The following is a 27250-nucleotide window of genomic DNA, read 5'->3' on the forward strand; positions in this document are numbered from 1 at the left end:
AAGGAATATTAAACAATTGGAATTTTGTGAAAGACTGATGCTGCCTCATTGTAATAATTTCCCAAAAGGCACATTAGTAATGCTACTAAATACAGACTTTAATAGACTTTAATAATGTGTACTTTCAAGGCCTTATACACAAAGGAATAATGTATAAAACATTCATTATGGAAAATTGCTACCTTTTTTATTTAATAAGAAATCTATTGAAACAAAACCATTCCACTGCCTATGGCATTATGTTCCTGGGTGTGAGCAGGATGAAGAATGATTGCCACCTTTTTTAGTTTTTCACCTCTTCCAAATCAATCAGAATCATGTTTCCCTCTTTCATTAATAGAAGCTGGTACATTAAAAAAAAAAAAAAGTTTACTACTCCAGCTGATGTTGATTAGTTTTTCTCTAAGTTTTCAAGTGTAAAAATAAGATTTTTCATTGACATGTTCTTCGACTGTATCCTTATCTATGATTGTCCATTTGCATTTTCCTCCTTTCTTGCCTAGAGGTGGTCACACAGTTGCTGGCAGAGGAGGGGGTGGGGAGCAGAATAAACCAATTAAAAAGAAATCTTAGTAAGCAACTCTAAGCAAGTCTTGCATTGGATTTCAATTTGATTTTAATGTGCTGCTGCTGAGAGCCCTGCTGTTGAGCAAGAGAAAAGAGTCAGAAGCAGATGCTTTTGGTAGAACAGTAGGGCATTTATAAATCTCTTTTAATGAGATAACATCATTAGAGCTGACAAAGTACTGCAAATCAATACTTGTAATGGACTGCTGCTACGTTCCAAAAGTATACTGATTGTGGTCCTCCTGAACATTCAAACCTGCTGAATCATGGGTTCAAGAGTTATCAATTACTAATGTTGGGAGCTTTGGTCAGAGAGAAAAGAACCATAGCTCACAGACAATGGTAAGGAAGGGAAGAAGTGTACCGTCTGATTAAATATAAAAGACAAAATGGACAGAGAGCTAGCCTCAGAGTAAAATAGGAATACCAGGCTTCTCCCTTCCCCATTATACCCTCTGCACTATAGGGTCAATACTTCTGATAGGTACTATCTCCATGACACTGGCTAACTCACAACTTCTCAAGGGCTCTAGGTAGCTCTCTCTCCAAAACTATCTATTGAAGAGTGGGTCCTAACCTGCATTGTAGTAGAGTGAGTTCTCCTCAATTTGGTTTTTCACTCATTTTAGTCATTTCCAAATCTTTATGACCCCATTTGGGGCTTTCTTGGCAAATAAACAAGTGTTTGGCCATTCCCTTCTCCAGCTCATTTTACATTTGAGGAAACTGAGGAAAACAGAGTTAAGTGACTAGAGTCATACAGCTAAAAAGTATCTGATGTCAGATTAGAACTCAGGAAGAGTTCTGTCATCACTCTGCCCACTGTACTACCCAGCTACTTTTCTCCCCAATAACCCCCTATATAGTCATTAAATCACAAGTTCAATTCCTGTCCCTAACTTTTGCATATCACTGAGGCCTATTGCAGAGAAGGAATGTCAGAAACTCAGGAGACTGGTCTTCCCCTCTTGTCCTCCTCCTCACCCTCCCTCTCTCTGACTATTTCGCTTGACTTCTTAAAATGCCTGAGTGTCTCCTCTTACCCCTCCCCCTCTTCCCATTCCCTTTCCTCTCTGTGCTCTTCACAGGTTTCTTCAGAACAGTGGTGTAATGTCAGGAACACTAATCATGTCATACCGTGGCACTGTTGACCCTGACATTCAGCAACAAAGGAACTAGAAGAAAGGAATAAGAGAATGAGAGGAAGGTGGTAGCAGAAGAAAAGCAGCAGGAGGAAAAATATGCAGATCCATATTATTTTTATTATGAATAAAGCCTGTAGCCTCAGAGTTCCTAATATTCAAAATAAAAAAAAAAGTGCAGTAAGATTAAGTTGGGAGCAGCAGGATGAATTCTGATTTCGATTAACAGTAGGGTAGGAAGAGCCTGGGCTGCTCTTTTATGCCTTTTAAATTTGCAAAGGGAAGCAAACATTGGGGCTATCATAACTCAAGGATTTCTTCTTACTTAGAACTGTTAAAAACTCTTTGTACTTCTTTCATTCTCACTCCCATTCAAAATGATTACCAAAAAATACATTAAAGCTTAATAGGAATATAAGCAGTATATGTAGATACCCTTAAGTTCTAAAATTTTATTCTCAGATTCCCATAATTTGTCAGGTAAATAAGTAGCAACCTTAGGGAAGAAATCCACAGGGGAAGAGCTTGATCTGGTCATAACAAAACTGAGTCCTGTTTTTTTTCCTATTTTATCCTCAGATCCTTTTCCCCCTGTAATCTCACAGCATGTCTGTGTGGCAACAAGAAGAAAATACTGTGAGAGTCCCAGTATTATCTATTTCCTGGCAGGTAGAACCTGCTAGTACCAGCTTTCCCATCTGCATCATGAAGTATCTTGCTTGTGGGGCTACTTTCACCATGTGATAGAGATTCTGGTGAGCAGCCTGACACTTGGATAAGTCATGACCTGGAAGCTTGACACTTGCCACATTTCAAATGTGTTTTGAATTGAGATGCTCTGATCTAATTTGAGCTCTGAGCTCACTCTGAATCATCCAAACATTTCTATAAACACAGGGGACTCAGCTGCCAGTTCAGCTTTTGAGGTATTCTGAATTACAACTCTATTACTTAGTTAAGGAGAACCCGCCACATCTTTTTTTTTTACTTCCTGCAAAAAAAAAAAAAAAGGCATTAAAAAAATTAGTTATTTCCCTTATAAAAGAGAGTGATTTTAATTTATTTTAGGTGTCAGATTTAATTATCTAGTAATTCCTGTGAGATTGATAATAAATAAAGTACTTGGGTTATTTATTTGTTTGTTTAATTTCATTTCACCCTACTTGACTTCATAAAACAGAAGAATTGGGAAGAAGTTGCAAACTATATCTATTGTAGGAAAAAATTTACTAACAATTAGAGCTATCCTAAAGTGGATAACTCAGGAGGGATTAGTGAGTTTTTCGCTCTCTGGAGGTTTTCAAATCAAAATTGAATCACTTCTAGTCAGCAATATAATGAAGAACATTCTTCTTCATCTATGGATTGGGCTATATGGCAGCTGAGCTCCTGTCTCGTTCTAAAATTCTATGATTCACGTCCTTCACTCTATACTAAAGCTTCCCAAATTTAGACTAATTTGGAGAAAGTCCCATGTGAATTTTTGTTGGTAGCATCTATTTAAAGAAATGTAGTTTCACTATTTTTAAATGCATATGGCAACAAACTAAACAAACAAAAGTATTGCCTAGTACAAATCCTTAGGAGGCTATTTTAATGAACAATTAAGAATGATTTATTATTAGTGTATCAATTGTTTGTACCTCAAAAAGACCTGGAGATTCTTAGTTTGTTCTTCCAATAATCTAAAAACATTCTCTCTATAATTTTTGATTACTATTAATCAGTTCTCTCCTGAAGAAAAGTTGTGCTGAAAAAAGGTGGAACTTATCAAATCAAGGAAGTCCAGATTAATGACATTTTATTAAAAAACTGCCTTCTCCATTTGGGGAGGAAAGTTTTGATTCTGTTTTCAGTGTGTCTTTAAGAATTATATGTACACACCCTCCCCCAAATAAGTATAATTTGAGCAAAAAGAAGAATTGCATAATGAATTTGTTGTGCCTTATCTAGGTTGGCTAGACTTTTTATTTAGTTATAAAAGTCCTGTCTACATCAGGTTAGTTGTTGTTTCTAAACCTGAACTGTAGGTTTTATGAGTGATTACTTCATTTTCTTCTTTGCAGTTACAATCAAAAGTCATGAATTCTTTACATTTAGAATTGTTTAAAAAAAAACTTTTGGAGTTATCTGGTGATTACTTTTATGTGCAAGAAAACCTAGGAAAAATGTTTCTGCTACAGATTTTATTGATCTCTGAATAATTCTGTAAGATATTTCTCTAAAAATAAAAGAATTTTAATTCTATTTAAAATAGACAACTAGGGGCAGCTAGATAGATAGCACAGTATATAGAGCACTGACCTGGAGTCAGGAGTATCGAGTTCAAATCTTCCTTAAGACACTTAATAATAGCTGTGTGACCCCAGGCAAGTCACTTAACCCCAACTGCCTTGCAAAAAACTAAAAAATAATAATAAAATAGAAAACCCTCCCTCATTTTATGGGTATTCAGAAATGCTCACAAAAACAACAAAGCAGTGAAGACATGGATCTATGAGATTAATGATACATGTACAAATATAATAATAGTAACTGCTAATATTTATATAGTACCTACTATGTGCAAGGCACTATTTTATTTTATCTTATAAATTTTATAAATAAAATCTCAGTTGATCTTCGCAATCCTGGAAATTATATACTATTATTTTCCCCATTTTACAGATAAGGAAACTGAGGCAAATAGCAACTATGTGATTTGCCCAGGATCATACAATTAGTTTGCTAATGATTATCTGAGCCTAGATTTGAATTCATACCCTTCTGACTCCAAATATGGCATGCTACACTACATATGGCCTACTAAAGTTTTTTTTAAAACCATTCTTTGCTATAATTAAATTAATATCTGTTGTGTTAATATGTATATGTTTGGTCTATGTATATTTCCTAAATTGTCTCAAATTCTAATGAAAAACTAGAGCATTGAAGCTCTATCCCTTGTAAACTTTGTGGAAATAAAATCCATGAGCAGTCAGTTTTAAGATTTATTCTCTTAAACCAAATTTTCAATTGAAAATAAGCAGTGGAAGAATTATGTAAGCCTAGCCTTTGGAAACTGATAGGATTTTGTTTGTTTTTTGGTTGTTGTTGTTATTGTTTAATGGTATGTGCAATAATAGGCCAAAGGGTTAACTATCCCTTGGTTGTATAGGTTGAAAAAATAAGACTAATATTTTGGGGACGGAAAAATGAGGGATTGGAAGTTGCCCTTAATTTAAAGTTGGTTGATCTAAATTGAGCTAAGCAATATGGATGAATCTGTATATTTTAATTTTCCTATAGGAAACTAGCCTTAAAGGAAATGTGGTGTTCTGAGTATTTTTTCTGTATTCTAATTAGAAAGGGTAATAGACTCCCAGTATCTACTATAGAGACTAATTGGCTTTCATGGCGTGAGGAGTCATTACATAGGAAGTTAAGGAACAGAAGTATACTCACAGAATTTTAATTTAGAAGTAATTAAAAAAAAAAAACTCACCCCTTAAGAGTCACCATATAATAGAAGAGATGTATTCATCTATGGAAGTCTTCCCAGAAAACAGCCCACACTAAGATGATTTATAAATGTGTTAATAATGCCAAACAATGGTATCCTTGAGAATCATATCAAGGAGACACCAATACCAATGGAATTAATGTATAATAAAACTATAACACACTAATGACATTGAGTAGTTGTCTATGTGGCTTCTTGAAGATGATGAGTAGTGATAAAGTCTGAAATTTAAAAAAAAAATTTAAAAGAGAGTGAGAGTGAAGTAAGCAGAACCAGGAGAACATCATACACAGTAACAGCAAGATTATGTTATGATCAATTATGATAGACTTTGCTCTTCTAAGCAATACAATGATCCAAGACAATTCCAATAGTATTGAGCTAAAATATACTATCCACATCTAGAGAAAGAACTATGGAGACTGGATATAGATTGAAGCATACCATTTTCACTTTTTTTGTTTGCTTTTTTCCTCTCATGTTTTTTCTCTTTTGTTCTGATTTTTCTTTCATAACATGACTAATGTAGAAATATATTTAAAACTATTGTATATGTATAATCTCAGATTGTTTACTTTCTTGAGAAATGCAGTAATAAAGGAAGGAAGAAAAATTGGAAATCAAAATCTTGCAAAAATTAATGTTGAAAACTATCTTTATATATAATTGGAAAAATAAAATTCTATTGAAATAAAAAAATTAGATAAAAAGACAGTGAGTCAGAAAGCACGATATTGCCTACATGTATATACCACTACTGCTGAGGCAGAGACTATTATTCTGAGCAGCATCATAAATATATATTCTATACCTCATGGGAAAATAAAAATGGGGACTATCCTTGATTTATAACACATTTCCTAAAGATCATCTAATGGGTCTTTGCACTAATTCTGTTACTCACCAAGCAACCTTGATCTCAATTTGGTTTTCCAAGTTGACTTTCCTCCTGTGATGAGAACAAATTAACCAGCTGATGACACAGTTTTTCCAGTCCACTTGGCAATTTTATTTCTTGGTATAAATTAATAAATTGGCATTCATATAGGTTGGAGTTAGTGTGAAAATTTCCCTTAATACCTGATCCATTTTTGACCTGGACCGACAGATTTGGGTATTGAATGGACAAAATTGGGAAGTAGTCATCCTGAACTTTGAATGACCCCACCAAGACACAAACACTCTGTAAGGATCTTTCTAAAACAACCAAACAGTAAATTTTCCACCTATGTTCATTAAAACAACAAATTATTAATGAATATATATTAGTTTCACACTTTCACTGAAAACTTTTATCTTGTGGGCTAAACGTTTGAGTGATAATTTTACTGGTAGAAAACAAAAGTGTTTTCATGTAACTTGGGAAAGGAAAAAATATAAAACCATGCAGTGTACTTTTTCTTAAATACTGTTAACCTGATTTATTTTTACTTTGACAGATACTTCCTTTCAAGGGGTGCTTTCCATAGACAGATTTTCATTGTGCAATAGATGGAGGAGGGGAAAAAAACTTGCTAAATTTTGCCTCTAGGTTTCTTCCAGAGCTTTAAGGTGACCACACCCAAGCCCTTACTGATGCCATGTTCTTGAGAGAGTTGACTTATTACATGAATAAATGACTCTGTATTCCTACAGGAAGTTTTTCATTGGTAGGATGTATAATGTTTTTATAGCTCACACACTGTTTAATGTAAAAGAATACAGGCTCTGTAGATCCACCAGATTCAGATTCGAAAATAACAAGTTAAGGTCCACATGTGTCCCATGCTTGTGACTTAAGATCTCAGTACCATAATGAGTCAGAGGGTCAATAGTTGCTGGAAAATATAAATAAGGTACATGTTTCAACCTGACCCTCCCCTCTTCAACATTTAACATCTCTTGATCTCTTTTATCCCAGTTCTCAAAGTAATGACTGATTTTGGCCAATCTTATTCTGCTATAGAAGGATTTCTAGGTATAGCATAAAAGAGACTGGAAAATGATTCTAACAATAACTCAGCATTTGTGCAGTTAAGGTTTATGAAAGACTTTCCTTAAAACACTCTTGTGAAATGGATAATTTAAGTATTATTTTCACCCCTTGATAGATAAGAAAACAGGTCTCATAAATTTGTGACTTTGTCCTGATCACAAGGCTAAGAAACACCACAGAAAGATCCAAATGCTTATTTTATAGGTCTTTTAACTTTGCCATGTGGCCTCTACCACCTTGAAACAAAATGTCAGAAGACAAATGCTTTCAAATGGGCATATCTCCAATGAATACATTCATTGAGACCTATAGTTGATGGGATGATGAGATCATAGATATAGGGTTGAAGAGCTCTCAGAATCTCATCTAATGTCCCCTACTCTCATTTTATGGATAAGGAAACTGAAGCCCAAAGATCTTAAGACAATTACTCAAGATCACACGTGCTAAGTGTATTTCTCCAAAATTTGCAATAATGTACAATGAATTGCAACAATTGGTAGTATTTGGGCATCTGAGTTGCAGGTAGTAATAAATAGATATATTAAAATGCTTCAAGGTTCTCAAAAAGCACCACCAGCTCAGAATTGCCTCATTTATTGTGATATTTGCAATCTTTTGGAGATCTGGCTCTTAGGGCTATTAATGTTTTGTTTCTCCATTAGAAATCTCTTTTGTCTCTCTCCCTTATTTTGGAATAGTTTTGAGATGTCAATTAATATAGAAATTAAGCTCTGCTATGCTGTTCTTCCTAGAACTGACCCATAACAGATATTTCTTCTTTCTGTTTTGTACATGTATTATATATCATCTCTGTATATATAGTTATTCTGTATGATAAATAATGTATTTGATAAGATATGTTTTTAAGTAGGGAACATAAGCATATGTGCATCACACCTTCTGAATCACTGCTGACACTAAGAAATTCAGGCATAGCTATCTAGAACAAAACAAAGCCAGATGCTTTCGTTATCATTATCATCACAACGGTTTTGTTAAATTCTTATATATGTTTATGACCATGATAGAAGATACCTTACAAAACTGACAAAACTCCTACTGTCTAGTCACCTGTGTTTTAAAACAGAAAACATAAATGTGGACCAATCTAAAACACGCAAATTCACTTATACCTAAAATAGATATTTTAAAATTTCATTTCCCCCCATGTGTGCTTGTGTTTAATGTCCTTCAGACAATTACCTTAAAATTGCTCTCAAGCCCAGGAAACTTATCACCAGATGCTATTCTCTCTCTAAAGTGTTTTGAAAGAAAAAAGTCAGATTGTCACCTGAAACAATCAATAAATATACTAGAAATCAAAGGATAACTGATACCCATTCACCAGTTTCCTCCCTACACATGTGCGCGCGCGCACACACACACACACACACATTCACATTCACTCACTTTGTTGTTGTTGCTCTGAACAAGAGCTATTGTTTACCTAAAGGGAAAACCATCAACTTTATATGTTTTCTTAAGCAGGACTGCTACTCCATGTATTCCATTTGGACTTTTCAGAGTCCATGTACACATACACTTTTGTTTGTAGAATTCTTCCTGATAATCAAGCCACTGGGTGGGTTCTGGAGAACTGCCCAGCTGCATACCATGCATGCCCACTGACATTTAGTCTCTAATGGCTAATGGGGCACATTTAACTCTTTCAAGTCTTTTAGTAGACTTTGTCTAGTCACCTTGTGTTTTTACTGGCTTGAGAGCCTGATCAGCACACACATACAATCACACACATGTGCACATATGTTTGTCTTTATGTATGCATTCAGTTAAAAGGACAAGTTAGTAGGCTTCATATTATAGAAGAATCAGAGGTCACATGTGGAAATTATTTAACCTCTATGCCTCTCAGCCACTTCAGAAAGTGCTGTGTGATTCCACATAATTTTCTGATTACTTCAGTGTTTCTCAGAGTTGGAAGGAGGAAGAAGGGGCCTTGAAGGATGGACAGGGTGTTAGAGGATATCTTAAATGATTTCTAAAGGAATCTGAGAAATGAAATCCATTCTCCTAAGATGTGATTGTATTGTATTGTAAAACCCTTCTCTCCCTGCCTCATTTCTGCTTAGAGGAGCAAATTTTCCTTTCCTTGACTTGGGTTCTGGCCCCCTCTCCCTTTCAAAGGGCACACAGTAGCCAAGCTCTCACTGTCACATCTGGCCTCTTCCACTTTCCTTCAGTTTCTGTTCCATCTGAATTGACGGCAGCAAACAGAAAAGAACCTGAACAGCTGTGGTAGCCCCAGATGAATGTTGAGAGAGAAGACAGGGAGGAGACTATAATAAGCTAATAAGAGTTTATATTTATGTAGGAAAAAGTTTTGATTGGATCTAGAAATACCTATTGTACATGGTTTTTAAAATAGAATTAAAGAGAAAATTTAGTAAGATCCTACGGCAGTAATTGTTTTCTACAAGAAAGGGAGCTAGAAGAGATGGTTAAAGTAACAGTTGTTTTATTTACAAATATCTATTCTGACTTTGTTTCATTACTTTCCCAGAGCTTTCCTGCCTGGCACAGACTGGAATTATATCATTATCTTGCTTACTATTTCAGCAGTTCCAGGAACATTGCTCCTATAGGTCAGAGTACTTGGTTTCACACAAACAACTTGTAAGAGCTCCTTGTAATTTCAGAAAGATAGGCAACAGGAGAAAACCACAAGTGGACCAAGGATGAACTTAGTGATATCCTTTTATTGCTCAACACAGATGTAAAAGGAAGGGAATGTACTTCTAGAAGTTAGGATAGAGTATTATTTTTATCTATTTGCCCTTAAATTATGCCCCATTTATTCTTTCGGTAGACACCTTCCAGCTCCTCTGGGAGACCACGAGGTGCGTGCTTAATTGCTTCATGGATGATGTGAAGTCTTGGAATGCAATCCAACCATCACTCATTAACTAGCTCAACTTATTAAACCTTGACAGCCAGCAGAACTGACTCAGACACCCTTGATTGCCGGCAGCTAATAGAAGCTTGGGATTAAGCAATGACTAGAGAGTGGAATGAGTGGGGGACTAACATCAACCTCATCTATTTGAATTTGTCCTTCAGCAAAGCTACCAAAGCTGTAGAAAGATAGGAGATTAATTTGCTAATTGTTCTTCTCTGCTTTCTAGTATGTTTTGTTTTGAGAGAGAGAGAAAGTGTGTGTGTGTGTGTGTGTGTGTGTGTGTGTGTGTGTGTGTAAAACAAGAACTTTGGTTGCTAGGGAGAACAAGAAAAAAGCACTAACAAATCCATTTATCAGAATCCTGCCTGTACACACTTATTGTCATGAATAATCTATTAAAATATTAAGATATTTTATCTGGGTTCAAGCGATATATCCATGATTAAATGAAAAAACGTTATCATTCATCTTACTGACTTAATAGTCATAAGTATTAATGAATAACCTTATAGCAATGGTATTCAGGGTCCTGAGGCTCTGGAGTCTCATTTGTAAATACCTTTAACCAGAAAATCACATGACAAACATACTCCTTAAAGTATGATAGGTGTAGTGCTTTATTCTAACATGGAATATTATTACATGATATATTACAGATTAGTAATTAGAGATCTGGAAATACTACAGTAGAGTTTAGAATCGGCACCATCATTACTATCTTCATCAGTTTGCATTTATATAGAATTTTAAATTTAGCAAGGTTCTTTGCCTGTGTTATCTCATGTGACCCTTATTATGCCCATTTTACAGAAGAGAAAACTCTTATAAACTAGTAAGAGTTTAAGTAATTTGGCCAGCATGAGAAGCAAGGTTTCAGCTCTTCCTGATTCTAAGGCTAGCTTTTTTTTCTCCCATGCCACTTTACTGATCTGCCAAAGTCATTCACTGGTGCCATTAATCTAAAGATTCCCAGGGATAGGACTTCTTCCAAGTTGCAAATAGCTGGAGCCAATCCATAGAGTACACCCATTTTAACTCCCACGTGAAACTGCTTTCTTCTCTCCCTTGTGCCAGTTCTGTGCCAGGCCAATATCATAAGCAAAATAAACTTCAGAACTAAAGACACTTCCTGGAGAGGTACATACATACATACTCAGAAGTGTACTCTAGTGGAAAGACTATGATGCTCCAGACTGGCACCTCCTGCAACTTGGCCAGGACATTATGATGTCAGATGTCTAGCTCAGGGTCATACAACAAGACTGTGTCAGAGTTGGGACACATATCCAGGTCTTCCTGACCGGGTTGTTTGCCCAGTTTGGCACCCCATCAGTATGCTCTGTATTAATAAAATTCCTTAGAGATTCAAAGCACTTTCACACACAGTATCTTTTGGCAGCTGTTGTCCAAATTTTACAAAGACTGCTTAAGACTCATAGGTGTGATTTGACCTTGGACACAAGGTTAGCAAATGAACAAGTCAGGATTTGAATCCACATCTTCTAATTCTAAGTCTATGCTTTTCCCATTGTGCTATTTCCCTAAATGCATTGGTACTGAATTATACAAGTGAGTAAGTTCAAAGGATCATAGACCTAGAGTTGGAAGGAATCATCTAGTGTTCAACTCAAGGCCTTGGGCCTCAGGTGACTGCAAAACTCTGAAATGGGTCTGAACTAGTTGAAAATGTCATTGAAAAATGTTTAATTTCATATATATATATATATATATATATGGCAATTGGGGTTAAGTGACTTATCTAGAGTCACACAGCTAGTAATAAAATAATTTTTAAAAATACAAAAGAAATAATATTAATTTGTGGCTTCCTCAGCCACTTTGTGACTGGCAGGGATTTTTTCTATTTGAGTTTATTCAGTCTAATACAATAGATAAAGAAAATGAGACTTAGAGAAATGAAAACTACATGAGAAATTAATTGGCATAACTGGGATTTGAAACCAGATCTTCTTACTTGAAATCTAGCATGATTCTATTGTTTGGAGTCAGCGCCTTTATATTACTCAGAAAATCTACTTCCTATGATTTCTGGAGTATATATGAATTAAGAAGCTTTTTTAAGTAGTTAATATTTTAAAGAACCATATGTCCTTTCTTCTGAAAAAGTAGAACCCTTCCCTTTCTCCCTTTCTCCTCCAAGGTCATTTTCCTGTCAAACCTCATAATTTCTCATCTTATTGAAGCCACATGTGGCCTTTTCTCACTTACATTTTTTTTGCTGAGATAACTAGTAGGTCAAGTATAAGGGAATCTTAAGAGATTCATTTAGTGAATGAGAAGGAAAAAGAGGAAGATATAACTCTATCTTCTTTGTCTATATCACCAGGAGAGGGCAGTAGTTGAAACAGATATTTATCTAATCCTACCCCCTGCTCAATTTTTTTTATGTATTCAATCTATTTTATTAAGTGTACATTTGACATTTATAAGATGTTCATTTCATTCATTAGTGTTGCTTTCTTGATCTTGACTTATTTATATGGGCATATGATTTGATTTCATTAGCAATAAATTTCTTAGGATACTGAGATAAGACCAAAAAAAAAGCCCAAAATTAAATGCATCATTGAAAAAGCCTATTTAAAGAACTATGAGAAAACTACTCAATACTGCTTATTCTGGGTGTGGGAAGAATGAGCAGCATTCTGTCTGTTTATCCCCAAACACCTTTCTCTGGGTCACAAAATCTTGAATTTTCTCTATCAATATTCCCTGATGGACCTTTGCTAGTCCAGCTGACAGAAATAACGTGTGGAGAATCAGAAAATGTCTATAAGCAACAAGCCACAGAGTAATGCTCTCTTTCACAGTTTCTATCTAAGCCCCTGCCAAGAATGGCCTCAAGCTGCTCTACATTTTTCTAGCCAAAGCAAAAATTGAATGAGTTGAAATGCAGTTCCTGAAATATGAGACAAATAACAAGCAGAATTGTTACCCAGCATAAAATTTCCAGATACCATATTCTTTAATAGAAATTAAATTGAGTGGGAAGATAGGCATGATTTTTATTCCTCTTTCTTCAAAGGGGCAGCTTTTTCTTTATTGATTTATTTTTTATTTTGAAAAGTGGTTACTTATAATCATTAGCCTAAATCTGGGATTCTCGGCCCTTTTTATGTTGTGGCCCCCTTTGACAGTCCAGTAAAGTCTTCTCTGAATAATATTTTTAAATGCCCAAGTTTTAGAGATTTGTGAAAATAATAATGTAACTTTTTCCCATCCAAGTTCACAGACCCTCTGAAATCTGGGTACTCCTTCAGGGTCTGTGAACTGCATCCCACCCAAGCTTAACCAGTAGAAATGGTAGTAAGCAATTTTAATTTGCTCTTTGTACTTCATAACTAATGGGAAAGTAAAGCCAATGGGCCTCAGACAGTCTCAGTTAATGCATGCGAGCAAAAGAAAACTATTCCTTAAGAAATATTTAAATCTTTTTGTTTTAGAGGAACAGCTGTAAAACTCAACTGTTTGTAACAGGCTGTCTGTTGGAGGAGTGATGTGTATGTTTGGATACAGTATATTAATATCCAAAACATTGTTTTAAATAATAGTAAGATAGGTGGCAAAGAGAATGAACCAAAGCCAAAAAACTCAGTTGAAACTGACATTTCATCCTCTTTAAAGGCCTTTTGAGTGAGTAAAAGCCACAGGCTTTCCCCAGGAAGGAAGGTAAAGATTTTGTTGGTATCACACCCTTCACATTATTTAAACATATGATTTTTTCATTTTATTTTCTGTGTAAAATGGTTCTGGAAGCATGTCCTTCCTATTCTGTGCCTTGCTTTTGTATGCTACCATGTTGTTTTGCAAAGTTGTAGGAGCAGGGATGGACTAACTTCTGTTCTGGAGAAAATGACTTTTCTTATCCCTGATGAATGTGTGTATGTATACACATGCATTTATATACACATATACATATATGTACACACATATAGATATGTGTAGCTGTTTGTGTATATGTATATAGTATCAGAGCAGTTTTCTAAAAAAAAAAAATGCAACTTCAGTCCTGTGTTAGGTCATTTTAGAAATTGCCAGTTATCAAAAGTATAGATCTTTAAAATCCATAACTTTTCCCTTTAAAGTAAAATAAAAAATTAGTATTTTGCATGTGTTTGCATGTTTGCACTTCTCTGGGTATTGGAATTTAACCAAATATAGAAGGCACATAGTTCTCTACCTTGATCCTGGGCTTAAGACCTGAGTAGTATATTTTACCAGAAATGTGCAAGGTTTATATTAGATAGAATCTCATTTTATCCACTTCAGATTGCTTTAGATCTTGTACACTTTTTTCCATCTTTTTTTTTATTGGGTTATAATCTCAATTTTACATACTATCTATTTGATCTTGGACAAATGACTTGATCCTTTGGGTCAACATTATTCATTTGTAAAATAAAAAAAGTTGGATATTAACAATGTTTTTCCAATTCTAAATCTCTAATCCTGTGAATCCTGAGGAGGCTATAAACTAGTTAAATTAGTTAGGGGATATGGAGGGAAATGGAAGTATAGATAAGTGTAGTACCAATGAGAAGGTGAATGTCATAATTCAAAGCTAACCAGCCATTTGGAATCTGAGAATGTCTTTTTAATGTCAAAATTTGCAGATGCATGCCACAGTAGTAATAATGTTATTATTATCCATTAATTGAGGAAATACATAGTGACAAAACCTATGAGTTCAGAAATTATTTTTAAATGAATTTATCTTATGAATGGTCACTGCATCCACGTATATTTGAAAATAGTATTACATATATGTGAATGACATATTATTTTTTTCTTTATCTAGAAAAGATATTTTTGCTTACTTAAAAGATACAGATTCAGGATATCTTGCAGTAACTTTCACTTACTCTCACATACCCCAGGGGGTCTTACAGTCAAAGGTTGGGGAACTAATGCAGTAAATGAAGTGTTATGGAGGAGAAGAATGGCTTCTATTCACATTTATTATCCTTATCACTTTGTCTTACCCCTTGAATTCCTATATCCATAGGAATATCCATTTGCGATTTGCTGGTTTCTTATTGTCTCCTGACAATAACTCTGACCACTAACTTTAATTTACCCTTGATGTTTTTGTCCTCATGCTTCCTAGTAACCTTCCTGATGTCTGCTATCCTAATTGCTTTGGTGCTAGAGTTTTTATAGGTCCTGATTTTCCTGTGCCTGCTCTTTTTAGATCTACCTTTTGACCCATGATGTCTCTTGATTCTTGACCATTCCCAGTCTTTACTGCAGTGTGCTCCAGGCTCCCACTAAATCTCCTAGATCTATACCCTACTACCTCAAAAAATCCCAGCTTAAACTTTCTCATGTAGTTAGGGATATGACATTAAATATTTTTAAAAGGTGGGTGACGTGGTCAAAGTAGCAATTTAGAAATTATGAATATAGAATGGGTTGGGATGGGTGAGAGACAGCAACCAATTAGAAGAAGACCAGTTAAAATATGATATGTATGTGAAATTGTGAAAAATTAATGGGATATATGGAACCAGAATTATCAAAGATAGAATTTAGAAAAGAAAATGAATGGAAATAGAAGGAAGATAGAGGAAAGAGTCTAGGGCGAAACCTTTAAAAAAAACTCAAAATTTATAAAAAAAATTTATGATTTATAAAGAATTTTTCTTTACAAGAAATCTGTTTAAATACAAGGATGATTTAAATTAGAATATTAAATTGTTAACTCATTTAAAGCTTTTGTGAAGGGACATTTACTGACAAGATACAGCAAGAATATTTCTCCTCAATACCTAGGTCATGGTGTCACCTATACTATCTAAATTATTTCAGCCCCTAGGGAGAATAGTATCAAATTTAAAGTGTTTTCTTCAAAGCATTTATCCCACCAAGTTTACTTCCAAATGTGCCATTGCTTTTGCATGAGTGAAGCATCTCAACTTCTGCTGGGATTTCTTCAAACTTTCTGTTGTTACCTCACCATCATACCTTGCAAATCCTAGAATGGGCCCCAACACTTAGACTCATAGTGTTTGCTATTCTTATCTTCCAGAGTTCCCAAGGTTGTAGCCATCTCTAATACTTCTTCACCTAAAAGTAGGAAAGAGAAGACACAAAAAAGGCAGAAACAATAATAGGATCATGTTTTCCCAGGCTATATGGTGGCATCCTGGGGAGGGAGAGAAAGGCCCGAATCCTTTCTTCTCACCTGGGGGGAAGTGCACTTCTTGAGTGAAACCAGGCCAGAAAAAAAAGAAAATGGTTTGTTAGCTTTTTAACGTGGATGGTATTAAAAGCCTAAGTTATATTCGTTACATTTCAAATATGTTCAAATTTCAGATACCTTATTTGAAAAACTAGACTCTGAAAATAAGCCTTTAATGATATAAATATGCATTCAAATTGCTCTGTAGTGTTATTTGCTTCTGAAATATGGGGAGTCAAGAAACTAGTGCTTTATATTGATTATCAATTATGTTTTTATTGCTTTAATGAGTGATCCAAAAATCTGATTTGAGAGCTTCCATCTTTCTTCAAACTGTCTTTGCACTAGATCTTCCCCCTCCTCATGCATCTCCTATACCCCAAATCTTCCAAACTCCAACTTTCTTAGCCAGCCAACCTTATGGGACACTAAAGAAACAAGGCTTCTAGAAATCCTGTCACTTAGTTCTCATCTACAACAGGGAGTGGTCAATTTGTGTGGGATATAACGCAGACATATTCATCTTGAAGTGAGAATGGTAATAAGAGACTGGCCTCACCTGGGCTCTAGGACCAGTGAATGTCTCCCACCCCTTTATTCCCTGTGCTATGATCTAGTGATCATTCCATCCAAAGCCCAGAGACATCTTCACTGGATGAATTGCAGATATGTTTCTCTAGAAGGTCTAGTTTGTTTATCTAAAAAGACCTGGAGGATTTGGAAGATGGCAAGCTCAATATAGTTTCCAATGTGAAGATATTGCTGTCTTGAGCTACATTAAGAAAGGCAGATCTCCATAAATGTGGAACATTGCATGTGATAGATTTTTTTCAGTGTGTTGATTTGGGTTTTTTTTTAATAACCTTACTCTTTTTTTAATAGTCTCCATAGTTCTCTCTTTGCATGCAGATGGTGATTTGTATCCAGAGTTTACTGGGATTGTTTTAGATCACTGAACTGCTGAAAGGAACCAAATCTTTCATAGCTGATCATCGCACAGTCTTGTTGTTTCTATGTAAAATATATTCCTTGTTGTGCTTGTTTCACTAAACATAAGTTTATGTAAATCTTTCCAGACCTTTCTAAAATCAGCTTGTTCATCATTTTTAATAGAACATTAATGTTCTGTTACTTGCATATACCATAACTTATTCATCCATTCCTTTACTGATGGGCATCTACTCATTTTTCACTTCTCTGCCACCACAAAACGAGCTTCTACAAACATTTTTGCACATGTGGGTCCTTTTCCCTCATTTATGATTTCTTTGGGATACAGGCCCAGTAGATCCATACCTGGACCAAAGGGCATGCACAATTTGATAGCCCATTGGATATAGCTCTAAATTGTTCTCCAAAATGGTTGGATCATTTCACAACTTCACCAATCAATGCATTAGTGTCCCAGTTTTCCCACATCCCCTCCAACATTTATTATTGTCTTTTGTTGTCATCTTAGCCAATCTGACAGGTGTGAAGGAGTATCTCAGAGTTGTTACAATTTGCATTTTTCCCTCTAAGCTTTTTTTTAATTCTTTGTTATAAGAAATAGGTCTCTGGGAGGAAGGTAGAGGGAAATACACGGGGAAATGCAATGTAAAAATAAAAGGTACCAATAAAAATCTATTTTTAAAAAAGATATATCAAAAGAAGAAATCAGGCATAGCTCCCAAGATATTAAAAGGTCATTAAAATTCTCCTTTACTCTGACTTGGTCAGATCATTTATGAAGTGTAGTTTTTAATTGTAGGCATCATGGTTCAGGAGCAGCATTGATCAACTGAAAAAGAGGTCAGTTGGGAGAACTACAGATGTTTAGCCTCGAGACAATCAAGAGAACTGGAGAAAGAGATTTTTTGGTTCCATTTGGTTCAAGAGGGCAGAATGTAGGAGTAAATATATTCATGTTGCAGAGGGAGCAAATTATGCTTGAGATTCCAAAGGAAAACATCCCCTAACAATTAAAACTATCCAAAAGTGGAATGGACTACCTTAGAAGGTGCTTCCTCATTGTCTATCTCCAAATAGAGGTTGGATAAACTTGTCAGATATGTGGTAATGAGAATTACTTTCAGGTATAGGTCGAATTTAGGGAGCAGCACTGGAGGTACTATGGCTAGAACACCAAGCCTGGAGTCAGAAAGATCTTAATTCAAATCTGGTCTCAGACACCTACTGTGTGACCCCAAGCAAGTCACTTACCCTTTTTTGCTTTGGTTCCTCATTTGCAAAATGGGGCACATTGGAGATGGGAATGGCCAACTACTCAAGTATCTTTGCCAAAAAAATCCTATGAACAATGTCTGTAGGGTCATGAAGAGTCAGACATGACTGAACGACTGAGGAACAATGGCTAACTGCTGAGGTCACCAAAATTCTATATATCCTTGCTTACTTCCTAGTATTCTTAGCTGTCCTTTAAATGAAGCCACAAGCCTTCCTTTATTCAAATAAAAATGCACCAAATGAAGGTCTATCACCATCAGTTTCTGTTGATTGATTTGTCTCTTTTTGTAGATTTCTTAAGTGCTCAACAGTCAGTGAGACAGAAGCACAAATTTCTCTCTATTTGAGACTGCAAGAAAGACCATGTGGCAGCAGAGCATTCTTAGTGACAAAATTCATACAGTTGTTGGCTTTTTTGTTTGCTTTTTTTGTCATGCTTAGAATAGAGAGGAATACTTTCATATTTCATCTTAATTACAGTTGTTGCATATTTTTTCCATCATAAGGTGACACTACTATTTATTCTCTTCATCTGTGTATTTACTTGTTACCAGTATCTCATTTGTCCTTCAGTCTATCTTGTCTTGCACAGTAGTGTGCTTAAATCTTCTTTATACTGGTGGTTATGAAAAAAACAGTACTTTACTTTCCTACATTCCTTTAGACCAGGGTTCTTAACCTTTTTTCTTTCATAGGCCACTTTGGTAAATTAACCCATGAATCCCTTCTCAGATTTATATCTTTAAATACATGAAATTGCAAAGGAGACTGGTTTATATTTAAATACAGTTATCAAAATATTTTTAAAAAGAACTCCTGGTCCTCAGGTTAGGAATCTCTTGATTTAGAAACTCTCAAAGGTAATATTCTGAAGTTCTAGGAGATGGAGGTGTAATTACATAAAATTGTAATCGTATAAATATGTAATTTTCCAGAACAGGAGCAGGTAATGGATTTTTTCCCCTTGATAATTAAAAGAGATGGTCCTAGAGAACAATTGATAAAACACATTTCCTTCTTTTCAGTAAAGAGAAGGGGGAGTGGTGTTGGATGCAAAATTTTGTATATACTATTGATTTGTTATTTTTTTGTGTTTAGTAACTATTTTGGGGGGAGGTAGAGAAAGGAAGGTTTGTTTTTCATTTAAAAGTGAAAAGACATCTAACAAAAAACCCTCAAATAATAGATAAAGAATATATCATTTAGATTGTGCTTCAAAGCTAACAGGATTTTATTTACATTGTATTTGTTATTTGATATAAAAAATAAGTAGGGAAGAGAATGGTAGAATTTGGCAAGAATCAGTGATGGTGATGGTTATTAGAAGTAATTTTGGAGATGTCAGGTGCTGAGTGGACAAGAGAAACATTAAACTAGTTCTGCAAACTGTGAGGAAAACAGCTATTGACTTTTCTATAATCTTTGGATAAAGGTGCATCATCCATAGGACAACTTTTCTATTCTCAGTAATTATAGAGCTTATCTTGAGGAATCAGCATTAGTTCCTAGGTTTTTTTAATTGCCATATTTCTATAGTATCACATCAGTGATTAGTCATAACTAGGACATTATTTAGAATGTAAAATATTATTTCAGAAGATTTCATGAGAAAGATAATGTAGTATTATAGAAACTAGAGTGAAAATTTTAATCTCATTATGAAATTAAATATAATTTTAAACATTTTTTATGTCTGATATCTTGTTAGAAGTCAAATATTAAGGAAAGCTGATTGAATATTGTGATATGTCTACAGAAAAGTCATCTCTTTGATGTCAATGAAGAGATTGTAGGTTTTAGGTTGCAAGTCTTCCCCAAATATCCTAACATGTTGGAACCTATGAGTCAAAGCTGCAAAGAGTCAGATTTAGGCTTGATATATGAAAAAAGTCCTAACAATTAAGAATTATCCATGAATATAATGAACTGTTTCTGAAGGTCTTAAAGGTCTTCAGATAGAGGCTAGATTGCAACTTGATTATATTATATATAGTTAAGGTTGCTTCTCTTATGAGTTGAAGTAAATGACTACTGAACCCCTTCCAAGGTTGGAATTAGATGATTTTGTGGAATTTTAGAAGTGGGATCTTCCATATACATATTGAAGTAGAAGTGGAAGAGGTAATATGCAAACTAACAAAAGGGAGAGGTCCATTATATAGAAACCATCATAAAAATTATAGCAGTTATATAGCAATTTGAAATTTATAAATATTATTTGGTCCTCACAACACCATTAGAGGTTGTTAATATCCCTATTTTACAGGAGAAGAAACTGAGACAAATGGGTTAAATTACTTTCCCAAGATCACAAACTGGAGTTGGATTCAGGTCTTCCAGACTCTAATTCCAGTGCTTCCACTGCACATCCTAGCAGACAAGCTAATGTTTTGAATAGTGCCATAAGTCAAAAAACCACAAACAAAAATGGGGATTATAATGATTTTTCTGTAGGAAGACAAAGCCATTTGGAAAAAAAGCTGCTTCAACCTAGATTTGATTCATTAATTTTACAGAAAGACAACAATGTTACAGGAACTTTTCCCAAGAAATCAAATGTCAGGCCTTGGGGTGGGTATCAATTTCAACTTCTTATTTTTATATTGACTACATTAATATCTACACCTGCCATTATATCACCAGCATATTACACAACTGAAGTTTAAATGCTATCTCAGTCATCATAAAAAGTTAAATTATGTTCAGTATAATTACTTTGTTAAGGCACTGAAATCTTTCAAAAGGTTTCCATTTTTAAAAACCAGAACATTTAAATGCAGATTTCGATATAACTTGGAAAACCCTGCTGTCCATAACTGAGATCCCAGAGGATTCTGGAAAGCCGAGGTCTTATTATAATTTCATATAAACATGCCTCCAGACAGTTTTCTGAAAATATTAAAAAGACTGATGCTGTTTGTTCAAGAAGGCTTGATGATCTTCAGTGCCTGTTCTGTGTTTTTTTTTCTAATTTAAGAATGATGTGGCTTTCCCCCCCTTTTTTTAAATTTGCAAGCAAATGAAACTACGAAAATATCTAGATTGCCAGGAATGAGAGGCAGGCAGGCAGTGTAGTACTGAATTTCTTTTGTAGAGTTGGCATTTAGGTAACAAATTCTGTAAAAATCGATGGATTATTCTAGAAATATTTTTGCTAATGTTTTTTTTTTTTAAGGAAGCAAATTTATGGGACAAGATAACTGACAACACATCAGTCCTTAAGCCAAAATATGTTCTTAGAGTAACCCTAGAAATGATATTGCAATATGCAAATAAATTAAGTCTGTTGATGTTAAAGCAAATACTCCAGTTTAGATACTATCCTTTTATTACTTTAACATCAAACCTTTTATTATTCAGATGTAGCTAAGATGCTATTTTCAAATATCCCAGTATATCTTAAAAGAAGAGTGGTAAATGCCACCCTTGTTATTAAGACCAGTGTGTTTCCTTCATCAAACAATTGAAGCAGAGAGGGCTTTTTCCCCTTTGTGTAAATAGAGAATGTCAGAGCTGCTGGAAGTCTCCATGTGACACTCCCTTGATGCAGATATTTCCTTTTAAATCCCAGAACTATGCTAGTATATTTTTTTTAAAAAAGGAGTTTTCAAGAATTTGCAAGAATTTAAATAAAGATAGTGTCAGCTAAATTTTTTTGGTCCTTGGTAATACAAAGATTTTTTTTCTTTATCAGCACAGAAAATTGGCCTCTGGCCATTCTTCACAGTATCCAGAACTTGATACAGTGCCTGGCACATAGTAGGCACTTAATATGTGTTTGTTTACTACTGACTCATTGATTTGAAACATTTAATTAGAGCATACACATCCTTAACATAGCCTCAAGATATCAATATTAAGGTAATTATTCTGTCCTGGGCCCCTCAGGACCACACCGCTGCCCAGATTTTACCAGATAGCAGCCTATGTTGTGCAAAGCACCTTTCATTTCCTTAGAAAATTAGGAGAATGCACTGATCATCACAGTGTGCATGAACCCTTTAGGGCTGGGGTGGATGACATCTCCCAAGGGCACTGGCTTCCAGTGTAACATTTGTGCCAGTCCTACAATCATTTTAACGTTGGTGTCATGTCACCAGCATTTCTAATGGCAATGAGTATTAATTGGTAGCTGGAACAAAAACAGTATATACATGGTTGAACTTTTACTTTCAGTTTTAAAAAATAATTTCTTTGGCTTAAAATCCTTTGTACCTATGAGCCAATAGAAAAGAAGTAAAGCACACTTATTGCCACAAATGCTGTTATTATCAAGGTACACTCGGTTTACAAAGCAATCCATTATTACGTGTGCGTGTGTGTACGCAAGGGGGTAGCCTTTTGTTTTTTTTTTTTTTTTTTTTTTTTTTTTTTTTTTATTTAATAGCCTTTAATTTACACGATATATACATGGGTAACTTTACAGCATTAACAATTGCCAAACCTCTTGTTCCAATTTTTCACCTCTTACCCCCCCCCACCCCCTCCCCTAGATGGCAGGATGACCAGTAGATGTTAAATATATTAAAATATAACTTAGATACACAATAAGTATACATGACCAAAACATTATTTTGCTGTACAAAAAGAATCAGACTCTGAATTATTGTACAATTAGCTTGTGAAGGAAATCAAAGATGCAGGTGTGCATAAATATAGGGACTGGGAATTCAATGTAATGGTTTTTAGTCATCTCCCAGAGTTCTTTTTCTGGGTATAGTTAGTTCAGTTCATTACTGCTCCATTAGAAATGATTTGGTTGATCTTGTTGCTGAGGATGGCCTGATCCATCAGGACTAGTCATCATCTAGTATTGTTGTTGAAGTATATAATGATCTCCTGGTCCTGCTCATTTCACTCAGCATCAGTTCGTGTAAGTCTCTCCAGGCCTTTCTGAAATCATCCTGTTGGTCATTTCTTACAGAACAGTAATATTCCATAATTTTCATATACCACAATTTATTCAGCCATTCTCCAACTGATGGACATCCATTCAGTTTCCAGTTTCTAGCCACTACAAAAAGAGGGGGTAGCCTTTTGGACCATTAGGTTGGTATCATGATACAATTGCTTCTAGTGTATTTTCATCCTTTAAACACAGCATCAGAAAGAGGTTAGAGGTCAGTGTAGCAGTTTGTTCCGCTCTTAGTCTTAGGTTTGAAAGACATTATCTGGATTTTTTTTAACTGGACTTTGAATCAGGCATCAGACTTTAGATCTGGAAGGACTTGGCCCCTAGTGGGTCAGAACACAGATAGAGTCTTGAATTCTGGGTACCACATTGTCAGACATCAGTAAAGTCACACAGTGCCCAGAGACCAACCACAATGGTACAAGATCCTGAATTCTTACATGTGAGAATCTGTGAAAGGAGCTGGGCAAGTTTATCTGTATTGTTGAGGGCATCAGTTGGGGAATGGGGAGCCTGAGTGTGTTAGCTGATCAACAATTTGAAGGGTTATCACATGGAATAGAGATTAATACATTCTACTTGGCCCAGAAGACAGAACTAGGAGCAATGAGTTGTAAAGAATCAAATTTTGTCTTGATGTAAAGGGAATTATTTCATAAAAATTAGAACTATCCTGAAATATGATGGACTGCCTTGAGATATAGTGGATTCTCCCTCGTTGTATATCTTCAGGCAAAAGCTAGATTTTCAAGTATATTGTAGAGAGATTTTATTCCTCCTTGTAAAGGGTCGATATATTAGATGGACACTGAGGTCTCTTCCAACTTTGAAATTCTATGATTCCATTATTTTAGATTCTTAAATTTGGAACTGAAAAAGAACTCAAAGGTCATCATCTCAGTGGATTGGAAGCTCTTTGAAGGCAGACATTGTCTTTTTTTTCCTATTTGTATTCTAAGTTTTTATAGGAAACACTTAAAGTGTGTTCATTATTCACTATCATCCTGCTCAGCCTTCTCAAAGTACAGATGGATCAAAGCTCAGGAACCCTCCAAGTAAGGCTACCAAAATACATAGAGGCTCCATTAGCCCTATAATAGAAACACTTCTCTAGGGACCAATATATAGTTTCATAGAAAAGACAAGTTCAGTTCAATGTTTTCCCCGTAGCGTTCTCTTTTCTCAAGAGAGAACAACTCCAAAAATCTTTTGACTGAGAAAATTGGGTATTCTGTTTGTTCCAGATTCTTTTCATTTGGAAGTTTCTAAAAGGCAATGTTTGCCTTGGGTGTGTCCATACTGAGTTGTGGGGTTTTTTAGTACTGTATAAAATACCTGTGCAAAGGATGTTTTAAGTCTGACCCCATCCATAATAGTATCAGAAAAGTTTAGTGTTGACTGTAAAAATTCATTTGTATCTTTAAAATTCACTGAAAAATTTCAAAATGAAAACTGTGTGCAGTGTTCTAAGATAAATTGAAGAATTCCATCTTGTAAATAAGTTTATTGGTGTTTAACTGTTATTTCAGCTACACTATGATGATTAATTCATAAGATTCTTCACTTCCACCAAAAAAATGCCTTTGCTTCTTTTGCTTTTCCATCAGCAAAGCATTTATTTAAAACTTCTATTCCAGACACTGTGCTTAGCACTGGGAACAGAAACAAAGAAAGGCAGAAGCTTTGTTCTACCCTCAAGGAGCTTACATTGTAATGGGGAAGACAGTGTACAAAAAAACAAAAAGAAAAGAAAAAACACCTTATACATGCAAGATATATATAAAGAGGTAAGGAGGAGAGACTTGAAAGGGCTCCTACAGAAAGTAGGATTTGTAGTTCTGTCTTAAAGAAAATCAGAAAATCTATATGTAAAGATGTAATGAGGGAAGAGGACTCCAGATATGGGGGATAAAGAAAAAGCATAGAGCTGACAAACAGATGGAATAGCTTGTGCCAGGACAAGAATATTAATGTTGTTAGATAGAAGAAAATAAAAGTATAAGAAAATTAGAAAGTTAGTAAAGGGCCAGGTTAAGAAGGGCTTTAATTTCTATATAGGGAATTTTATATTCATTTCTGGAGGTAATCGGAAACCATTAGAATTTATTGAGTATGGTCAGACTTGTGCTTTAGGAAAATCACTTTGGCAACTGAATGGAAGATGGATTGGAGAGCTTTGAGGCAGGGAGACAACCAGAAGTCCAGACCAGAGGACCGACACCAGATTAAGGGTGCTATGAGTGGACAGGAAAAATATATGAGAGATGTTGGGAAGAGGGAAATAAGATGTGATAGTGACTTGGATATATAGGGTGAAATTCTTTCCTTTTTTCTTTCCTCCTTTTTTTCCTTTTTTTCTTCTTCTTCCTCCTCTTCTTCCTCCTCCTCCTCTTTCTCTTTCTCTTCCTCTTCCTCCTTCTCCTTGTCCTTCTCTTTCTCCTCCTCCTTCTTCTCCTCCTTCTTTTCTTCTTCTTTATTCTTTTTTCTTCTTTTTCTTCCTGTTCCTCTTTCTTCTCTTCCCTCTCCTCCTCTTTAGAACTCTGATCAATTTAATGATCAGTCATGATCCCCAAGAATAAAAAATGAATGCTCCCCAATTCTTGACAGAGAGGTAATGAATCAAATATATAGAAGACATAGAATTGGGGCAGAGACAATATAGATGAAATTGAAAGGCATAACTACCTCTGAAGAAATCTGTCATGGAACTGAAAATTACCTGAGCCAAGGCTCCAACATGAAAGAACTTTTATCTCCAAATTTTTACTGCACTTAAAATCAGATTTTTCTCATCAGCATATCAGAAATATTCAGCATTCCTAGGAAAATGGAATGACAGAAATAACACTGTTCATTTAAATTCTGATAAAGAATTAAGATTAACATGATTGTTGAGAGCCTGGATAAATGGGATGATGGTGGTGCCTTACCAGTAACAGAAAAGTTTGGAAGAGAAAAGGCTTGAGAAGAAAAGTAATGGGTTAAGTTTCATTGAGTTTAAGAGATGTCCAATAGGACATCTTGGAGATGCCAGACTGGAGGTCAGCAAAGGCGTACAGCTGGGTAAATAGCTCTTAGAGTCATCAGCAAAGAGATGATAATTGAATCCCTAGAAGCTGAATAAATCACATAAGAGAAATAGTATATGGAGAGAAAAGAACAAGATACAGGAAAGAACTTTGTTGGAGATTCTTGGTTAGTAAGCACAATTCAAAAAAATTCAGAACAGAATAATATTTGTAAAAAGCACTTAGCAGATGCTATATACATAAAGCATAGACAAAGATAGAATAGTAATAGAGTAAGATGAGATGAAAGAATTTCAGAGTTCAGGAACAAGTGGAACTCTTATGGTTGCTCCAGGATCAAGATTATAATCATCCTTTGTCTAACTGATGAGGTATAGAGAAGTAGGTGATAGAAATTCATTAGATTCAGGAACTGAGAAATTAGGATGTTTGAAAAGAATGTTAGTATGTGTGTTGAAATCCCTTAGTATGGGTATAGAAGGGGTGCTTACATATAGTGTAAATATTTTACTTAGTTGATTTATGCATTTAGACATCAAGATTTAGCAGAGTATGATTTCCTTTTCCCTAGGAAAGAGAAAAATGGGGTTGTTCTTTTAATACCATCTCATATTTCTATGTCTGCTTCTTTTCTGAAATTTTGTCTTTAATCCACATAAATTCTACCATGACTGAAAAATAGGTTGTATTTAATTTTACCCAAGCTTTGAATTTTGAAGAAAAGAAAAGCTGTGGCAAGTCTTTTTAGCACATCACCAAATGTCAAAAGTGTGCC

At 35.0% G+C, this 27250-nt stretch overlaps 1 protein-coding gene and 1 long non-coding RNA gene across 5 annotated transcripts in view; one reads left to right on the plus strand and one right to left on the minus strand.

The window, feature by feature from the left end:
* Positions 1-18581, minus strand: part of LOC116423164 — a 28242-nt gene extending 9661 nt beyond the window's left edge. Inside the window, exons 1-5 of one of the 2 annotated variants that reach the window (XR_004233646.1) lie at positions 18511-18581; positions 16092-16193; positions 8393-8444; positions 6116-6160; positions 5194-5432 (exon numbers count right to left, since the gene is read on the minus strand). This is a non-coding gene — a long non-coding RNA (uncharacterized LOC116423164). The remainder of the gene's footprint in view (positions 1-5193; positions 5433-6115; positions 6161-8392; positions 8445-16091; positions 16194-18510) is intronic. The other variant, XR_004233647.1, reaches the window with a different exon arrangement.
* BACH2 (BTB domain and CNC homolog 2) overlaps positions 1-27250 on the plus strand; it is a 416861-nt gene that overhangs the window by 117675 nt on the left and 271936 nt on the right. The gene's annotated exons all lie outside the window — the stretch shown is intronic.

This window comes from Sarcophilus harrisii, chromosome 4, assembly GCF_902635505.1.
Source record: "Sarcophilus harrisii chromosome 4, mSarHar1.11, whole genome shotgun sequence".
Lineage (NCBI taxonomy): Eukaryota > Metazoa > Chordata > Mammalia > Dasyuromorphia > Dasyuridae > Sarcophilus > Sarcophilus harrisii.